Below are 20,890 nucleotides of genomic sequence, written 5' to 3' on the forward strand. Positions count from 1 at the left end.
CTGGCACTCACTTTGTAGACCAGGCTGGCCTCGAACTCAGAAATCCGCCTGCCTCTGCCTCCCGAGTGCTGGGATTAAAGGCGTGCGCCACCACGCCGGGCAGTGGTTACTACTCTTAACCGCTGAGCCATCTCGCCAGACCCAAGTAACACAGATTTTTATTGAATCAAGTACATTAAACAGATTTTTAGAATTAACTTAGGCCTCTTAAGCTCTTATATTCTATAGTAGCATTCTGTTGTTTTTCTTAAGAAACAATACTGATAACAATTGTTTTTTTTTTTTTCTTGTGTAATTTTTTTTTCTTTTTTTTTTTCCTTTTTGATTTTCAAGATAGGGTTTCTCTGTGTGGCCCTGGGTGTTTTGGAACTCTGTAGACTAGGCTATCCTCAAATTCACAAGAGATCTATCTGCCTCTGCCTTCTGAGTGCCGGGACTAACAGTGTGTGCTGCTACCTCAGGGCACTTTTCTGTGTAATTTTAAACAGACTAATACTTTTCCTATTTTAAAGAAATAGAAACTTGATTAGAAATAGTACCTCTACAAAGTTGATGTTGGTTTAAGAAAGTAAGAAGGCTAAGGAGTGTGAGGCAGGTGAGTTCCAGGACAGTCAGAGAGCTGTAGTGAGACTCTGTATCAATAAAATAAAATAAAATAAGCAAATAAAACTGGTCTGGTGGCACAGGTCTTTAATCCAGGCATTTAGGAACAGGCAGGTAGATCTCTCTGAGTTCCAGTATAGCCTGGTCTGCATATTGAGTTGCAGGACAGCCAGGGCTATGTGAGAGTCTCTCTAAAACAATACCACCATCCCAAAAAGAAAAAATGGAATATTTTGTATTTTGAGGATGCATTTAAAGAAAAAGATGTTCAAGAGTGTTTACTTTGTATGTGTATTATTTGATTTCCTCACTGGGCGGCCAGATCCCCGGCAAGAAGTCGCTTGCTGTGGATTGAATGTTAGAAGCGTATCGCCTATGATGGTTAGTTGTTTTTGCTTCTATATTATGTATGTTTGCGTACCTCTTACATGCATGGTGCCCTCAGGCCAGAAGGGGGTGTCAGATGTGTTGACACTGTAGTTGGAAGCTGACTTGTAGGTAGGTGTTGGGAATTGAACCTGGATTCTCTGAGAGCAGTCAGTGTTTTTAACTGCTGAGACTCTCTCTCTGGTGGTTATATTGTTGACTTGATAATATAGAGTCATTGAAGAGAGTCTCAGCGAGGGGTTGTCTAGGTCAGGTTGGCCTATGAGTGTGTCTATGGGGTAGTGTCTTGTTTACTACTCTTAATTGATGTGGGAAGACCCTGTGCACTGTGGGTACCATCATTCCTTAGACAGGGATCATGGACAGTAAAAGTGAAGGGAGGTGGCCAAGCACAAGTAGGCATTCATGTATTTATTTTTCCTCTCTACTTTTGATTCTGCATGTGGCTAGCTGCTTTAAGGTACTGCCTTGGCTTTCCTGCATAGGTAAACTATAACCTAGAATTATAATTTGAATAAACCCTTTCAAGGTGTTTTGTTGTACCGTCTGCAAAGGAAGCTAGGATACTACCCTTTTTGGTGAGGAAGGCATGTAGTGGAGTGGCTTTCAGCTTTTCAGCTTTGGCAGTGGAAGCACAAAGCTTCTTGCTCACATCTCAGTAGAATAGGAATCAGAGAAAGGAGAATGCCAGTGTTGACCTTTTTATTCAGTCAGGAATCTGAGGCCATGGATGGTACTAGTCACATTCAAGGCAAGTCTTTTTCCTTGACTTCCTTGACTGTAAGTCTTTTCCACAAATATTTTCAGGAACAATGCTCCCAGGCATTTAATTAATCCAATAAAGTTGACAAAACGAACCACCACACAATGGTTAAATATTGTGTGATAACTAAATTTCATTTTGCCAAATATTTGGTGTTAGGTTTTAAACCCAAGGTCTTACACATGCACACAAGCAGCCCACCCTTGAACTAGATCTTTATTCCTAGAATTGCAGTATAGTATTTGTGGTTAGAACTATCATTTATATGTGAGTATGTGTATGAGTGTCTGCCTGCTGTAGCATGTGTGTGGAGTTTGGAGGACAACTTGAGGATGGGCAGGGTTGGTCGCTTCCTATCATGTGAATCCCCAGGGTTGAACTTGGGTTGTCAGGATTGGCAGTAAGCACTTTTTACCCACTAAGCCATCTTGCCAGCCCTACTTATTTGAGACAGTATCTCACATTTATTACATATCATAGGCTGCTTTGAGCTTTCAGTCTTTCTACTTTTTCCTCCCAAGTATTGGGATTACAGACTTCATTCTCCTACCTGTCTAGAAATAAAGTTTAAACACCTAATAAAATGACTCCTTTGTAGTCATCCCAGAGCTAGTTCTTTTCTTTCACCAGATGTGTGGATTTGTAGGTTAGTGTCCAGTAGGTTAGCAATGAACACCATTGACTTCATAAGTGACAGTTAATGACCTTCAGATAGTTGTAACACCTACTATGAGGATTCAGAGGACCAGAGACTTTATTTACGTATTTTTATTTATGCAGCAAGACTACTTTACTAAAAAGTGTATGTTAGAAAATATTCTTAGAAATCTTTGGCCTTGGGCTGGAGAGATGATTCAGCGGTTAAGAGCACTGACTGCTCTTCTGAAGGTCCTGAGTTGAAATCCCAGCAACCATATGGTGACTCACAACCACCCGTAATGAGATCTGATGCCCTCTTCTGGTGTGTCTGAAGATAGGAACAGTGTACTTACATATAATAAATGACTAAATCTTTGGGCTGGAGTGATTGGGTTGGAATGAGCAGAAGTCCAGAGTTCAGTTCCCAGCAACCACATAATGGCTCACAACCATCTGTACAGCTACAGTGTACCCAAATACATAAAATAAATAAACAAATCTTTAAAAAAAAAAAAGCAGAACTTCAGCCAGACATGGTGGCACATACCTTTAATCTCAACACTTAGGAAACAAAGACAAAGGCATATGAGTCACTGGTAGTTTGAAGCCAGTCATTCTTAATCTCCATTCCAGGGGTCCAACAGGTTGAATTCTTTTGCATACTTCAAGTGTAATGCACTATAGAAGATTCAGTATATAAGAAGAATATGTCCTTTTTTTTTTAAAGATTTATTTATTTATTATTTGTAAGTACTCTGTAGTTGTTTTCAGACACTCCAGAAGAAGGAGTCAGATCTCATTATGGATGGTTGTGAGCCATCATGTGGTTGCTGGGATTTGAACTCAGGACCTTTGGAAGAGCAGTTAGAGCTCTTAACCTCTGAGCCGTCTCTACAGGTCAGAAGAATATGTCTTATGCTAAGTTAATACTGTGTTTGCCAAAAATGTTAAAAGTGCTACTCTTAATACATTTTATTTTCAATTTTGTAATTTTTCATAAAATAGTATTTTGAAAAAAGATTTTATTTAATTTTATGTATGGGTGTCTTGCTTGCATGTATGTTTGGTGCGGTATCGGGGAAGATAGTGGCAGAATAGGACATGAGTCCTCTGGACCTGGAGGACCTTTTATAGATGGTTGCAAGCTGCCATGTGGATGCCGGGAATTGAACACGAGCCCTTCGGAAGAGCAGCCAGTGCTCTTAGCCATTGGGCCGTTTCTCTAGCCTATAGTATGTTTTTTTGTATTAGCAGTGTCCCCTCCCCCGACACACACTTAAAAACAATGTGTATGAGTGCTTTTGCCTTTGTTTGTCTGTGTATCACATGCATCCCTGTTTGTCCTTGGAATACAAGGACCTCTGGAAGAGCAGTCAGTGCTCTTAACTGCTGAGCCATCTCTCCAGCTGTTTGTTTTGTTTTTGAGACAAGGTTTTTTTTGTGTGTGTGTGTAGCTTTGGCTGTTCCTGAAGGAACTCACTCTGTAGACCAGGGTGGCCTCAAACTCACAGAGATCCTGCCTGCCTCTGCATCTGAAGTGCTGGGATAAAGGTGTGCTTCACCACCACATGGTTACTTTTAGTCCCGTCCCCCCGTCCCCCCCCCCCCCCCCCCCCCCCCCCCCCGACAGGGTTTCTCTGTGTAGCCCTGGCTGTCCTGGAACTTACTCTGTAGACCAGGCTGGCCTCGAACTCAGAAATCCACCTGCTTCTTCCTCCCCAGTGCTGAGATTAAAGGCGTGTGCCATCACTGCCTGGCTCTTTTAGTTTTCCCAGCTCTTAGTTTTTTTTTTAAAGCAATTTTTTCTATTTCTTAAAAGCAACTTTATGTGATTAATTATATAGCATATGTTTCACAGAACTGTTTGTATGAACTATGAACTTCTGGTCAATATTTTTACTATAATATTAATAAAGTAGAAAAAAGCTATTATGATTCAAGTTGTGTCAAAGACTGTTTCCTCTCCTTTCTTGCTAACTTTTACTGTCAGACACTTTGAATTTAGAGACCAGAATTAGAACTAGTCTCCAGTTTTTTATTATATTGTAATTTAGATACTAATGGAGTTTTGTGGTCCTAAAGCCTGAAAAGAAAATCAGATAGAGTAGTAACTATTGTTGAATGGTTAGTTGCTAATCCCTGGTGTTTTTATTCACTCATTAGAAGTCCAGACAAGAAAAGGTTGAATGTTGGCAGGGAGCCTGCACCATTGTGTGGCTTAAGGCGAAACAGAACTGTGGTTTCTCTGATTCAAAGAGCAGGAAGTGAGAGCTGTTAAAGGAGCTAAAATACCCAACTCTTCTCTTTCTTTTATGGTCTCTCTTTTGATATATTTCTTAAAATATCATTTAACATTATTTGAAGAAAAGAATAAAATGTAGATCATTCACATGAGCTTTGCCATTCTTTATTATTTGTACAATGCTCATTAAAATGCAGATAGAAAAATATTTATTTAGAAAAAGTAATTATATCATTTTTATGTTTACCCTGCTAACATGCAACTCTACCTGCTTTTCTTTTCAGGCTTTAGGACCACAAAACTCCATTAGTATCTAAATTACAATTTATAAATTTTGCCATTTTTATATTTGTGAAATTCCCACTGAAAATGCAGATATAAAGTACATGTATTTTATGTGTATGTGTGTACCTGAGTATAGGTATGTATACCATGTGTGTGTATGAGCCTACAGAGATCAGAGGAGGTTAGAGGAGGATGTCAGATCTCTGGAATTCGAATTATAGAAGGTTATAAGCATCCATTTGGATCCTGGAAACTGAATCTGTGTCTGGTGAAAGAGGAGTAAGTGCTCTTAATCCCTGGACCATCCAGCCCCCAGATATATAGATATTTAATTTCAGCTAGGGATGTGAGTCATGATTTGTTAGAGTGTTTGCCTCACACCCAGAAGTCCCTAAATTCAGTTTCCAGAGCCATGTAAACTGGACACAGTGGTATACACATACAGTGTCAACACTTAAGAAACTGAGGCAGAGCCGGGCGTGGTGGCGCACTCCTTTAATCCCAGCACTCGGGAGGCAGAGGCGGGCAGATTTCTGAGTTCCAGGCCAGCCTGGTCTACAAAGTGAGTTCCAGGACAGCCAAGGCTACACAGAGAAACCCTGTCTCGAACCCCCCCCCCAAAAAAAAGAAACTGAGGCAGGAGGATAAAGCTATCCTTTGCCAGTGAGTTTGAGGCCACCCTGGGCTACATTACACCCTGATGTATGTTTGGAGGACCATGAACAACTTTGTAAAGTCAGTTCTCCCTTCCACCATGAGGGTTCTGGATCAAACTACGCTGCCAGGCTTGTTTACCAAGTGTTTTTTTTGTTTTTTTGTTTGTTTGTTTTAAAATCAGAGACAGCTAACTGGCTCCAATTCTACCTTCAACTTACAGGTGAATAAGGACAGACTGAGATGAAGAGGTCTTATGTGTTTCCCCGTTAGCGTCTTTCCTTCTGAGCTGTCATACACAGCATAAATAGCTGGCTAATTTAGGAGAGTAATAAAAGCAAGAAATGGGTATCTGTAGTTAGTACCTGGAGACACCTGGGATTATAGTGTTCACTACCGTACCCAGCCTTGATATTAATAGTGGTTGTGTTCTGGTCCTTAGACTTGAGTAGCAGAAGCCATACATTATTTTGAGTACTGATATTTTTGTTGTGCCCATTAGTTATTAGTTTTGTAGTTATTGGTACCGTTTATCTTGTTCAGATACTTTTCTTTTTAAGATATATAAAGGTTATGTTTACTTTTATGTGTATGAATGTGTTGCCTGTATATATGTATGTGCACCATGTGAATGCTTGTGTCTGTAGAGGCCAGAAGCTGTTGGGACCCTGAACTGGAATTATAGGAGCTTATGAGCTGTTGTCTGGGCTCTTGCCCAACCCAATCCTCCAGAAGAGCAAGTGCTCTTGAGTCCCATTGTTCATTCTATCTCTTAGTAATATTGTGTTCACATTTTCTTCTGCCAAGATCCTTTTAAATTAGTATTTCATAAACAGGATTGATTGGGAAAAACCAAAATCTCTCTATTGTTTGAAGATAATGATATTTCTGACTATGATCAAGCCTCCGGTGATCAGTAAAGTACTGAAGGAGCTTCATCTTTTTTTTTTTTTTTTCTCCGAGACAGGGTTTCTCTGTATAGCCCTGGCTGTCCTGGAACTCATTTTGTAGACCAGGCTGGCCTGGAACTCAGAAATCTGCCCGCCTCTGCCTCCCGAGTGCTGGGATTAAAGGCGTGCGCCACCACGCCCGGCGAGCTTCATCTTCTGGAGAGTGATTTTTACCTTTGCATTTTCTAGGTCAGAAAGTAATTTCTATCCTCATTTCTTCACAAGAAGCATGTATTTATGGTTGCTTTTTAGCTTCCATTATTAAATATCTGCCTAATTATACAAGTTAAATTCCTTCCCATAAAAGATTGGTTTTCACTGTTTTTTGCTTATTGTTTTGAGATACTTTTACTATGTATTATAGGCTGTCTTTGATGTTCTGTATATCCTGGAATAGCCCCAGAGTCCTAGCAATCCTCCTGCCTCCATTTCCTGAATGCTGAGATTATAATCATGCATCCCTGCTCTTGAAAACGTTTTGTTCTTAGCTTTTCCTTATTATCAAGCTGTTGGCTGTATTGACATAGTGGGGTCTAAAAGCTAGGGTGGGGTATTGGACAGGTTAGTGTGAGTGACAGCAGAGCAAGTGGGTTTCCCAGTGCTCTCACTCAGCTAAGTATATAAAAGCTTCCAGCATTGTCCCCAGCACATAAGGTGCATACCACTGGTTTTTACAGTAAAAACTCAGATTCTTCTAAGAGTGAGGCCTTTCCAGGCACTCTAATCAATGTTCTATCTTTGAGATTTTAAAGAAACAGGAAATAGGGCGTAGAACCTACAAGGAAACAGGAAGGTTTCCCATGTTGTTATTTCACATTCCGTTTGAATTATCTTGGAAACACAAGGGAATCATAAAACAATGGTTGTATAAGTATTTTTTTGTATTTTTATCTGTTTTATCTTTATATTGTTTTTATTATGTTATCATTTTAGGACACTAGACACAGAGTCTTTTCTGTGTGGACATGTCTGGAATGCCATGAATTGATCCATCATTACTAGGGACTAAGTGAACGTTTGTCAAAAAGATACTGCGTTTTCTTTCTAATTTCAAATTATTAGCTAAAAAGAAACCAGAGTTCTCTTCTTAAATGTTCATTAAAACAATTTTATGATCTCCTGAATAAATAAGTCATTCAGGTCAACGGGGATGTGGGGAGACTATGAGAGTTATATAAGCAGTAACATGTGAAGCTGATGGTGTTATAAGTGAGTGACAACCATGCTGAAAAGTTGGGGAAGACAGGACTAGCCTGAGTTATTTCAGAAAACTAAGATGAAAGACAAGATGAATTACACATAAACATTATTTTTTTTTAAAGATTATTTATTATTATATGTAAGTACACTGTAGCTGTCTTCAGACACTCCAGAAGAGGGAGTCAGATCTCNTTACAGATGGTTGTGAGCCACCATGTGGTTGCTGGGATTTGAACTCTGGACCTTCGGAAGAGCAGTGGGGTGCTCTTACCCACTGAGCCATCTCACCAGCCCCAGATCTTGATTTCTTGTAACATTCTCCAAGTGAAACAAAAACAAAGCCCCTGGAGAAATGGTTGATTACTAGCTTAGGGGAGAAAAAAATCAAGCTATAGCTGGATTATTTAATGATATAGAAAGGTTACAAAGTACTCAAAAAATGATATGGGTACATGGAAGTATAGAGCCAGCTTTAACAGGTACTTCCAATAGGCCAGAGCTGGGACAAAGTAAATGATGGTATTTTTGGATCAAGAGCCATTTAGTAAAAGAAATTTCTTCCAATCCATAGTAACATAAACAGATGTGAAAGAGGAGATGTCTTTTATGTTAAATAGTTTCAAATTAATAAACTATTGTTTAGAATACTTTTATTTTTCTAGTAAAATTATAGGAAAATACTACAATGTATTCCTTGGTAAAATATTGTTTCATGAAATTTTAAATTTATATTTAATATATTATCCACCAGTTGTAACTCAAAAAATCATTTTCTATATTGAACTAATTTAACTATTGATAAGGATAAACTATTTTTAATATAATAAATCAGTTTATCTTTATTTAAAAAGAATCTTTTTATCTAGGCTGTAGAAGTTGGACTACTGCATTATCCTTTCAGGTTAGTGAGCTCCGTGCTCCTGAGAACATTTGAGGAGAGCATGGTAGGACTGGTACATTAAGATGAATTCTTATTTTTTTTTGAGAATTTGATTTCTGGTTATTTTTAATAGTATTTCATAAATCTAACTTATTTATGGTCCTATTCCTAGAAAACAGTTTTACATTTTTGTAAACTGTCTCTGTTTGTACTAAAAATCACTTCAGTGCAAATTGGCTTTGCTGTGCTTGTAGGTTTTGTAACAGCAGGACTTAGAAATTCTCTATTCCCTACTTGTCTTGAAATTGGAATAGAATTAAATTTATGCTTTTCCCTCCTTAGTTCTGTATTTTTTTATATTATTCAAATGGAAAATTCTTTTTGTCAATTAACCATCTATTTTGGAGCTCTTTTCCCTCAAAAACCTTAAATTTACCTCTTTCTGGAATTTGAGCTTGACTGTTCATATCTGTAATTTTTCAGTTGTTTTTGCAAGTAAAATTTAACTATATTCTATTAAAAAAACCTCCATTTCATTCACATATATATATATACCTCCCCTCCCCCCCTCCCCCCCTTTTCCTTTTTGTCTTGTTAAGAACTTTTGAACATGCACAGCCTCCAGCGTGCTGGAAGTAAAGGTGTATATACCACGACGACCAGCTACAATCACTTTCTGTACCATCTACTGAATTATAATACACATAACTACTAAATTTACTTAGCCTTAAGAATTCAACATGGGATTGGAGAGGTGGTTCAGTGGTTAAGAGCACTGCTGTTTGTCCGAAGACCTGGTTCAGTTTCCAGGACCTAAGTGACAGTTCACAACTATGTGTTACTCCAGTTCTATGGGAACTGATGGCCTCTTCTGGCCTCCGTGGGCACCAGGCACACAAATGGTTCACAAACATATGTGCAGGCAAAACACTCATACACGTAAAATAAAAGAAGTAAATCTTTTTTTTTTCTTTTAGCATATTCACAGTTAAACTACTATCACTTACAAGTAATTTTAAAATATTTTTAAGGGGGATGGAGAGATGGCTCAGAGGTTAAGAGCACTGACTACTCTTCCAGAGGTCCTGAGTTCAAATCCCAGCAACCACATGGTGGCTCACAACTATCCATAATGAGATCTGACACCCTCTTCTGGAGTGTTTGAAGACAGCTACAGCGAACTTACATATAATAATATATCTTTGGGCCAGAGCGAGCAGGTCTGGAGCGAGCAGAGGTCCTGAGTTCAATTCCCAGCAACCACATGATGGCTCACAACTATCTGTACAGCTATAATGTACTCATATACATAAAATAAATAAATAAATCTTTAAAAATATTTTTACATCACAAAAAGTCTTAGACCCATTATTAATAGTTTATTCATTCCTTAACTCCTGATAATCACTAACCAGTTTTATCTCTCACTTTCTCATTCTGGACATTTCATAGAAGTTTAATCAAGTAATATTTATCCTTTGTGTGTGGTTTATTTCACTGAACATACTTTCAAGATTTTTCCATTTTGTAGCATTAATCGTGTGTGTGTGTGTGTGTGTGTGTGTAGTATGAATGTATGGAGGTCAGGTTGACAGTGTTTTTCTCTCTTCTCTACCTTATTTTTGAGACAGCATCTCTCATTGAACCTGGAGCTCACTAATTGACTAGACTGGCTGGCCAGAAAATCCGTAAGGTTTTCTCGTCTCCATCTCTTACCAGTGAAGTGCAGGTGCGTGTTAGCATGCCCAGCTTTTCATGTGGGTGCTAGAGATCTGAGCCAAGTCCCTATGCTTCCACAGCAAGCACTTCACTTGTTGAGCCATACCCTTGATCCTCGTTTTATTTTTAAATTCATTTTAAATATCATTACTTGATAGATACTTGATTGTTTCCACTTTTCAGTATTATGAATAATATTGTTATTAATGACTATGTGCAAGCTTTTATTGGGTATATTCCTAAGAGTAAAATTGCTGGTCTGTATATTTTAAGTGTTAGTTCTTTTTATATGATGGACACCCCATTAGGACCCCCTGCATTCTGTCAGCCACCTTTTCTGGGTAGTATACTTTGAAGCATGGGAATTACAGATTTTGATAAAGCAGTTTTTCTTTTTTTGTATTTTCAAAACTCTGTGTAGCCTGGCTGTCCTGGAACTTGCTCTGAAGACCAGACTGGCCTCAAACTCAAAGAGATCCTCCTGCCTCTGCCTCCCAAGTGCAGGGATTAAAGGCATGCACCACCACAGCCCAGCAAATCACAGATTTTCCATTTTACCTTCAGTGTTATGTTTTTCCTTCAGTGGTTAGAATAGTGTTTCATAATCCATGCTTGCAAAGGTGTGCTGGGCCTATGCTTTTTTTCCTGAGGATTATATAGAATTTAACAATCTTTGAGCTATTTTAGTTAATTTTTGTTAATAACTTGAAACTAGGAGGTATCAACTTGATTGTTTTCAATGTGGTTATCCAGTTGCAACACTGTTTGTTAGAAAGGTTGGTTTTTTTTCCTTATTAAATTGTCTTGGCATTGCCTTATAAATAAGTTTATCAAACTGGAGATGGTGCTAAATGCCTCTTACTCAGTGCTTAGGAGGCCAAGGAATGACTATCACAAATTCAAGGCCTGCCTGGGGTACACAGTGAGACCTTGTCTCAAATTAGAAAATCTGTTAATTAATTTACTACTTATATCTGAATGGCCAACTTCTGTTCCACAGATGTGTGTATTTTTCTTCATGACAATACGACACTGTTCTTATTTGATGATTTGAAGTAGGATTTGAAATCAGGATAGAGAAATCATTTTTTTTAATCTTTTTGTCATATTTTTTTAGCTGTTCTAGGTGCTTTGAATATCAGTATAAAGTTTAAAAGCCAGTTACTAGTTGTTACAAAAAAGGCAACTACTGTTTGATAGGGTTTGCACTGAATAAGCAGGTAAGTTTGGGGAATTCTGCCACTCACAGCATTGTCCTGACACTCTGTACGAGTGAAATGTCTGCTGAGAGCTTTATTTTTTTCCAATAATGTTCTTAGCTTTCAGTGTATGAATCTTGCACTCACTACTATTTCTTTTGGAATGTGCACTGCTTGTGGGTAGAGATACAGTTGATTTTTATATGGTCATCTTATATCCTGGAACATTACTGAATGCATTTATTAGCTCTAATTTATTTTTAAAAGCGATTCCTTAGGAATTGTTATGTACAAGACCATGTCACCTGCAGTTAAGTGTCTTGCCTATTTGTTTTCAGATTTGGCCTCTTATGCCTTTGATTTTAGTTTTTGTAGACTTTTCTAATATAGTGTTCAGTAGAATTGAAGGAGCTAGTGTCTTTTCTTGTTCTTGTTTTCCCACCTTTGCATATGGCATTAGTTGTATTAGTTGTGGGTTTTTCATTGTTGCACTCTCTCAGACTTAGAAGTTACTTTCTGTTCCATAATTGATGAACATCTTAATCATCAGATTGTTGGATGATCTTTTTTTTTTTCTTCTTTCGAGACAGGGTTTCTCTGTGTAGCCCTGGCTGTCCTGAAACTCACTTTGTAGACTAGGCTGGCCTCGAACTCAGAAATCCGCCTGCCTCTGCTTCCCGAGTGCTGGGATTAAAGGCGTGCGCCACCACGCCCGGCGGTTGTACATTCTTGACATCAAATCAACATTGAGTAGTCTTTATATTATTCTACATAGAAAAAATAGTAATGCTAATCTTTTAGTATCTTCTCTTTTTATTTTCTCTTTTCTGTTCTGAACCAAACGGGACTTAGTCCCAACAAATTTATTTTTTGAAATTCAAAGCAGTATTTGAAGATATTTAAAATGTTTATTTTGTATTTCCCAAGATATGTTATTATGTAGGTAGGGCATATTTCTGTTATATTTTAAAAATTTACTTCTCTTTCAGGAGTATCTTATAAGAATGGCCATTCATGGGCTGAGGAAATGGATGGGTCATTTGGGTAAACTTCCTGTGTGGGCACGAGGACCTGAGTTCAAATCACCAGTAATCATGTAAAAGATGCTGTAACCCTAACACTAGGGGAACGCAGTCACAGGTGCATCCCTAAAGCTTGCCAGCCAGCCAGCCTAGGTGAAATGGCAAATTCCAGCTTTGGTGAGATGGATTCTGTGTTAGTAATGGAAGACACCTAATGTATACACACCTTTCAACACAGAATGATCATTCATTGTAGTGTGGGCGAAAACACTGAGCCATTCAAAGCCTTCCTATTTATATCACTAGGATACAAGCACTTTGAGGGAATAACACTATCTTACTCATACCACACTCCAGGTTTAGAATACTGATGCCACATGTCAGGCACTTAATAAACGTTTGACTCTTTAATGGCTGTTACTGTCAGTCCTAGGATAGAAAGCCTGTTAGAGGCATGGGATGGTCTTATCTGCCTGTTTGTTTAGTTGTTGCTCTGGATTAGAAAGAACAATGTTTCGGGTTTTTTGTTTGTTTGTTTTTTCTATTTGAGAGAGCTGAAATGAACTGACTTTTAGTCAAACTGAGTTGTGATTTGTGCATGTGTGTTAGTTAGCTTTTAGTTGTTTTAGGAATTTGTACAGAGAAAGTTAATAACAGGCCTGAGGCTGCTGTTCTTAGAAAGCCCTGCATTCCTAGTTGGCCATTGGCTAGCATATGTGACTTGTGTCTGGGGTGTTTTGGAGTGCTCCCACTGAGTGTGACCCTGCAGGTGTCCAGGAAGAGAAGTGAACCTGCACAGAGACAAGAATGGAAGGTTCAGATTGACCTCATCAACCTGGGTCAGATTTCTGAAGGTCTAATGCCAGGCGGTTCATTGTCAGAATATTTAAAACACAGTACAATTTGGGAAAAAGTTTCCGAGCAGTAATCATTCCCGTTCCAGGTTTCCAGGCAACAATCATTTTAATTCCAGGTGCACAATAAAGCTTAAGGTGTGATTACATAGAAACTTCTTTACCAAGTGCAGGACCATGGCTCAGGGATTAAGAGCACTTGTACTCTTGCAGAGGCCTCAGGTTCCGTTCCTGGCAGTTACATGATGGCTCACATCCACTTGTAACTCCAGATCAAAGGGATCCGAGGCTCTCTTCTGGCCTCCAAGGGTACCAGGCATATAGGGGAAAAAAATGTGCATATGCATAAAAAGTAAAAATAAATCTTTTAAGGAAAATATTTGTGGTGTTCAGATGATGACTCAGTTTGCAAAATGGTTGCCATGTCAGTGTGAGAAGTTGAGTTTGGATCCGAAGTACTCATATTAATAAAAAAAAGATAGCGTCATAATGCTTGTGCTGAAGAGGCACAGACAGGTGGCTTCCTGGATTCTGGCTAGCCTCATCTACTTGGTGAGCTCTAGGTTCTGAGACTCTTTTACAAAAAATAAAGTGGACAGTGACTGAAGAGGACATCCAACATCAACCTCTGGAGTACACACACACACACACGAGATAGGGAAAATATACTCTCTTTCCTTCATGTTTTTATAGCAGGACTATAACTGGAGTGCTACTCTGTCCTTAGGCATGTGTTCTGGGAAAAGGATATCCTTGCTTCAGTTATTCAGTTATTTGCCCCATGCCTGCAAGGTTTCTGTGCTGTTTATTTTAGATAGTTCATTTTGACACTTAGATAAACAGAAGCCAAGCACATAAGCATACCCAGAATTAGTCCCTGAACTACGTTCCAGGGCAGAGATAAGATGCTTAGACTTCTCCAGTACAGATAAATATATTACAACTACTAGAGGATAAGTGTTGTGAGACTTTTGGATTGTTTAGACATAGAATGGCAGTGAAGATTAAAAAAAAAAAAAAATGGATAACCCGGGTGTTATGTCTTGTGCCTGCCCTCCCTGCCTTCAGGGTTAGAGCAGGAATGTGATGCCAAGATCAATCAGCCTGGGCTATACAGTATGTTCCAGGCTAGCCTGGGCTTCAAAGGGTTGCTGTCTTTCAGGGAAATTCACTTGAAATTATTCATAGTGAATACAGCAGATGTTCAGGATAGTAGTCATTTTTCATGTCTATATTTTGTCTTACTAAGACAGCTTCATTTTATTTGCATTCTCTAAGCCAGAGCTCTTGTGCATTTTGTTCCCCAGTTTTCATCTGCCCACCGGTAAACTGTTAGCTATTACTGTAATGTTTTTGCCTCCTAAATCTTCTCAGTATATAAATTGGCTATTTCTGAATTCTAAAAAAGTTTCTAGAATTAATTTGAAAAATGTTTCTCTATAATTATGTATAACTTCTAGATTTTTAGATTTATGGATGCTAGACTTTGGAGACAAAAGAAAGTGTAGGCCCTTCTCAAAATGTTAGACCAAATAAGATGTCCTGTGGATAAACCCAAGATTGTTTTTGTCTTTGTTGAAATCCTTTTTTTTCCCTCCTTGTTTCAAGTCTTCCTCATTGATTGAGTAAACTCTGTTCTTTGACTTTCCTGAGTTGGTAGTTTTGTGGATGCATGCCTGTTCATTAAGCATCCTGCCAGTTAGCACCATGCAGCTCATTCCTACGTTTTCTGCTTTTGTCTACTTTTGATTAGTTGTCAAATTTACCTGTATTTTCATACAGTGACAAACATGTATTTCTATTTATATCTTTTAAGTAAACCAATAAAAACTCTATATCGTGAAAGATGCACCAGCATATAGAACCTTTGCATTTTAAATCTATGTTTGGATGTGTTGCCAATCTGGTCTTGAATTCTTGGGCTCAAGTCATCTGTTCTCAGCTTTCTGAGTAGATAGCTGGACTACAGACACCATCTGCCCGGTATGCCTGTAATTTTTAAAAATTGACTTTGTATTTGAGAATTAATTGAAATTAAACAAAGGTTAAAAAAAATTAGTGTTTAAATTTTTGGCACTAGAATGTCCATGCCATTAAGAAAAAAATTTAGGCCACAGGCCACACTTTTAATCCCAGCACTTGGGAGGCAGAGACAGGTAGATTTTTGAGTTCTGGTGGGCCACCCTGGTCTACAGAGTGAGTTCCAGGACAGCTAGGGCCATACAGAGAAACCCTTTCTTGAACCCTCCCCCCATCCCCCCCCCTCCAAATTAGTATGTGTTATTTTCTTTATCTGAAAAAAATTCCGTACTTTGTTTGTTTTTATTTTTTGTTTTTCAAGACAGGGTTTCTCTGTGTAGCCCTGGCTATCCTGGAACTCACTCTGTAGACCAGGCTGGCTTTGGACTCAGAAATCTGCCTGCTTCTGCCTCCAAAGTGTTGGGATTAAAGGCATGTGCCACCACTGCCAGGCAAGACCATACTTTTACAATTAATTTTAAAAATAGCATCCAAAGTGAGGAGTTTCATTATGGCATAGACATATATTTTCAAATTCTTTTTTTATTGAAAACATACCATTGAATATCAAAAAGTACAATAAAAGGGGCTGGAGAGGTGGCTCAGCAGTTAAGAGCACTGACTGCTCTTCCAGAGGTCCTGAGTTCAATTCCCAGCAACCACATGGTGGCTCACAAACCATCTGTAATGATATCTGATAACCTCTTCTGGTGTGTCTGAAGACAGCTACAGTGTACTCCTATACATTAAATAAATAAATAAATAAATCTTTTTAAGAAGTACAATTAAAAGAATATTATTTAGATACATGACATGTTTGTTCAATTTTAAAAAAACTGAAGAGAAATATGTATGCATTTATAGTTAATCCTTCCCAGGTTGGAGAAAGGAACAAAAATTAATCTTTACATTTGAAAATCAAGTGACCATAATCCTATAATCTATCTATCTATCTATTTATCTATCTAATCTAATCTAACACACACACACACACACAAAGACAATGTGATTTCAGAATGGAGAGCCAAGAAAATATCTAAGTTTTGAACAAGAAACAGAATTTCATTTGGTTGAGAATTAGAATTAACTACACTTAGCACTTGTAATCCTGAGTTTGAAACTAACTAGGGCTACATAGTAAAACCTTACCTCAAAGAGAAAAAAAAAAGGCTGAATTTAATTATCTGCCTAATGATAAAGAACAGAAGACCCACACCCCTTTTCATCTTCTTATTTATTACATAAACATATGCATATATGGATTAGTTATGAATATTTCATTTTTCCTATATCATTAAAAATCATTTACTATTTATGTGTGTGTGCATGCACGAGTAAGCATACATGCATGCGTGTATATGTTCACATGTACCATGGTGCATGTGTAGAAGTCAGAGGACAATTTACAGGAGTTAGTTCTCTTCTTTGATAGTGTGGGTTCCAGAGATCAAACTCAGGACTTTAGGCTTGGTGACAAGTATGTTTACATACTGACCCTTCTCATTGGCCCTTTTCCTGTATTTATCAAAGGTCAGAAGCCATAGCATAAATGTCTTCTCTTCCTTAGTCATGTGTGGATGGGATGGTATTTGGAGAGGATAGTTCTTTCACTGCAAAGCTATTTTGCATACTGTATTTACCACCTCTCATTTGGCATAAGTAGGGGTTGAATTTTGTCAGGAGATTTTTGTTTCCTTTTTTTTTCCTTTTTTCTTTTTAAATTGAAAGTATTAAAAGTCTTATATTTAAAAAATATTTAAGTTGCTTAAGCTTCCATAACTTAATAAGATAGATATTTGAAGGTTGATTCTAGCTTTGTGTGTTTGGGATAAATCCACCAATTACATATCATTTTGAAATTCTCAACTATAGAGTGGCCTTATAATTTTCTAGGATAAATAATTCTGTTTTCAAAAACTCCAGGGAGTTCTCTTTATGCATTGCGTCCCTTATAAAATGTTATATGTGAATTCTTCCTCCTCTTCCTTCTCCTTCTTTGAAGACAGGTGCTCACTATGTACCCTTGATTGGCCTAGAGCTTGCTATGTAGCTCAGGCTGACCTTGATCAGAGAGGTCTGCCTGCCTCTGCCTCCTCAAAGCTGTAATTAAAGCCATGTGCCACAGACATCTTTGTTATTTGCTGCAGTATATACCAGGCTCTGCCTTCTATCTTGCTGAAAGAGCCCTGGGATTGCAGGTGTGTGCTACTTCCAGAGTTACATGGTTTCTGGGCAAACATGACACCCATGCTTGCAGGACCAACACTACTCATTGAGTCAAGTTTTTCTTTTCTTTTACAATTTATTATTATTATTATTATTATTATTATTATTATTATTATTATTCTGAGACAGGTATCATACAGCCCAAATTGTCCTGAATTCTCTCTATAGACAAGTCTCCCCTAGAACTCAGAAATTCATCTGTGTCTTCCTCCACTGAATGCTAGGGTTAAAGGTGTGTGCCACCAGGTCTTAATTCACTTAATTTGATTATATTCAGTTTCATCTATTTTCCTATAAGTGACATAACTTTCTTCTTCTTGGCTGAAAAAAAAAATCTCTATGTTACTTCTAAAACCTTGTTCTTGTGAGTGTGCTTCAAAAAAACCTGATCTGTAAATATCCCTATGATGTGTTGACTTGGAATCCTTGGTATAAATGCTCAGGAGTGGAGTAGCTGGGCTGTACCATGTACTCCATCTGTTGTTGGATGCATGTATATTACAAACATCCATACTGATTTCCATAGTTACTAGATGACTTGCCTTCCTAGAAGCAGTATAAGGAGGGGTTCCCATCAGCTTTTGTTTTTTAAACTATACCCTTTGGATGAGATGCAATCTAAAAGTAGTTTTAATTTGCCTATCTCTAATAACTAGGAGGTTTAACATTTCTTTGACATTTCTTCATATATCTAAGAACTGTCGGATAGTATTTGCAAAGGGTCTTTTGACCTTTTCATTTTCTATTTGTATTCTAGCCCCTTTTCTTGACTCATTACTGTAGTTAAGATATCAAGCAATATAGTATATTGAGTAAGAATGGATAAGTGAGCTAGGTGTGGTGGCACTTGCCTTTAACTCCAGCGCTGGGAAGGCAGAAGAGGGTGGAGTTAAAGGTTATCTATCCACAACCATAGAGGGAGTTCCAGGCTAGGCAGGGATACACTCAGTGAGATCCTGTATCGGAAAGGAAAGGGGAAAGGGTGGGGGGTGTGGGGGAGAAGGGAAAAAGGGGGAAAAGGGGAAAAGTGGGAAAAAAAGGAAAGGAAAAAGGGAAAGAAGAAAGGAAGAAGAAGGTGGTCACTCAGGCCTGCAAGAAACCCTGTCTCAATATAAAAGACAAAAAAAAAAAAAAAAAAAAAAAAAGATGGCTCAATGGGTGTAGGTACTTGCCTCCAAGCTCGATGATCTGAGTTTGATCTCAGGTTCCACATGATCTCAAAATATTTTCTGACCTCCAAAACACATACACACACACACACACACACACACACACACCTCCCCCCTCTCAAGTTTAAAAAAAAATTAAAAATAGTGAATGTCCTTATCTTGTTTTGATTTTAGTGGAGATGCTTTTGAGTTTTTACTAGTTAGTATAATTAATGTTGGCTATAGATTTGTCATATGTATCTTTTAGGAGTTATATTTTTTGTATCTCTAGTCTTTTCAGGGCTTTTGTGAAGGGATGTTGGTATAGTCTAAACTCTTTTATATCAGTTGAGATGCAATTATGATTTTTCTGCTTGAGGCTATTGATTGTTATTTACATTGACTTACATATGAACCATCCTTTCCTCTCTGCTATGAAGCCAACTTGATCATGGTGAATGATTTTTTTTTTCTGGTGTGTTTTTCAATTCTGTTTGTAGATATTTTATTGAAAATGTTTGATCTAAGCTTAGCAGGGAAATTGGTCAGTAATTTTATTCCTTTTTGTTTTTGCTTTTAAATAAAAAGAGTTTGGTAATGTCTTTCCATTTCTTTTCTGTGGAGTAGTTTGAGAAGCCTTAGAAGTCATTGCTATGGACTTATTAATTTTTGGAGGAGTCTTGTTGCCTTGATTTTTCACATTTCTTGTGTTTTTGCGTTAGGACTTCAACATCTGGGGTTAAGTCATTGATTGGTTGGGATGTTTTCTTTGTTTTTACCTTCTTTCAGTGTAACTGCTTGCAGTGTTCAGGAGGGAACGGGATCGTGTTTAGTTGAGTGTCATTTTCCTGTGCTGGACTAGCATTGAGCTTCAGTCCCTGCACTCCCCTGAGAGTTGAGAGTAGAATACTGTCCACGAAAACAATGAGTTCTCATTTATTCTAGTTCTACTTCCATTGCATTTCTTCTCAGGTTCCCAGATGCCTTAGAACTCTTGTCTGAGCTACAAATTGATTTTCCTTTTCTTGGCTTTTAGCAGTCTCTGGTAACACGGACTTCCCTTCTTTAGTGTACTGATCTCTCATGAAAGATATGAAGGACTGATATGGAGTCTACATTCTCATTTTGTACAGAACCCTTATTCCTGATGTCCCTTCTTCTTAAAATGTTTATCTGAAGGGAACAGTTGTGCCACCATGCCAGTAGCTCTGACTTCTAGCTTATATTTTTGAATTGCTAGGGATATATATATATATATATGTGTGTGTGTGTGTGTATGTGTGTGTGTATGTATGTATGTGTGTGTGTATATATATATATATATTTCTTTAGTTGGTATTAGTGAGTATTTTCTAGAATATTTAAAAGTAATTAAAAATATATGCATCAAGCCACATACATTTTCATTGATTACTATCTGGTTTGGTTTGTCCAAATAAACTATATTACAAAAATTTGATAGCTGTAATTCTATATGCCTACTTGTGAACATTCTGTTTTCTTGGCTTTGTACTTTGTACAGTGTGGCAGGTCTGTTTATATATGCTGGGTGGACAGAGGCATCAAGCCTGTCACGGCTTTTCTAGACTTCTTTGTTATGTTCAGAACCATTAATTTAATAAGTAATATGCATTGCTGAAGTGCTCCTGGATTATACTATTCCAGTTCTATACACGTCAAACAAAGAACTGATTCAGAAGGTCATGAGAGAGTATTGGCTATGTTTAGTGATGATCTTTGCTACTCAAAGATATTAGGAAAGCAAATTTTAAAAAACTAAATAAAGATCAGATGTTGCTTTTTGATAACCTTTTACTTCTTTGGTATTTTCACAATTTTGGTTAGTGTTTTTTAATCGGGTCACATGGCAAATGCTAAAAATCAGCTAAATTACATAATATATATGAAGAAAGACAGGTTGGCATTAAACTAAGGAACAACTAGGTTCCTTGAGGAGCTATTGAACATTTCATCTGGTTATTTTATTTTATTTTATTTCGGTTTTTTTGAGACAGGGTTTCTCTGTGTAGCCCTGGCTGTCCTGGAGCTCACTCTGTAGACCAGGCTGGCCTTGAACTCAGAAATCCACCTGCCTCTGCC

General features: G+C 37.8%; 1 protein-coding gene across 2 annotated transcripts in view; it reads left to right on the plus strand.

Moving 5' to 3' along the window:
• The window catches only part of Bmpr2 (bone morphogenetic protein receptor type 2), a 111,242-nt gene that overhangs the window by 23,832 nt on the left and 66,520 nt on the right, over window positions 1-20,890 (plus strand). The gene's annotated exons all lie outside the window — the stretch shown is intronic.

This window comes from Mus caroli, chromosome 1, assembly GCF_900094665.2.
Source record: "Mus caroli chromosome 1, CAROLI_EIJ_v1.1, whole genome shotgun sequence".
Taxonomy (NCBI): Eukaryota; Metazoa; Chordata; class Mammalia; order Rodentia; family Muridae; genus Mus; species Mus caroli.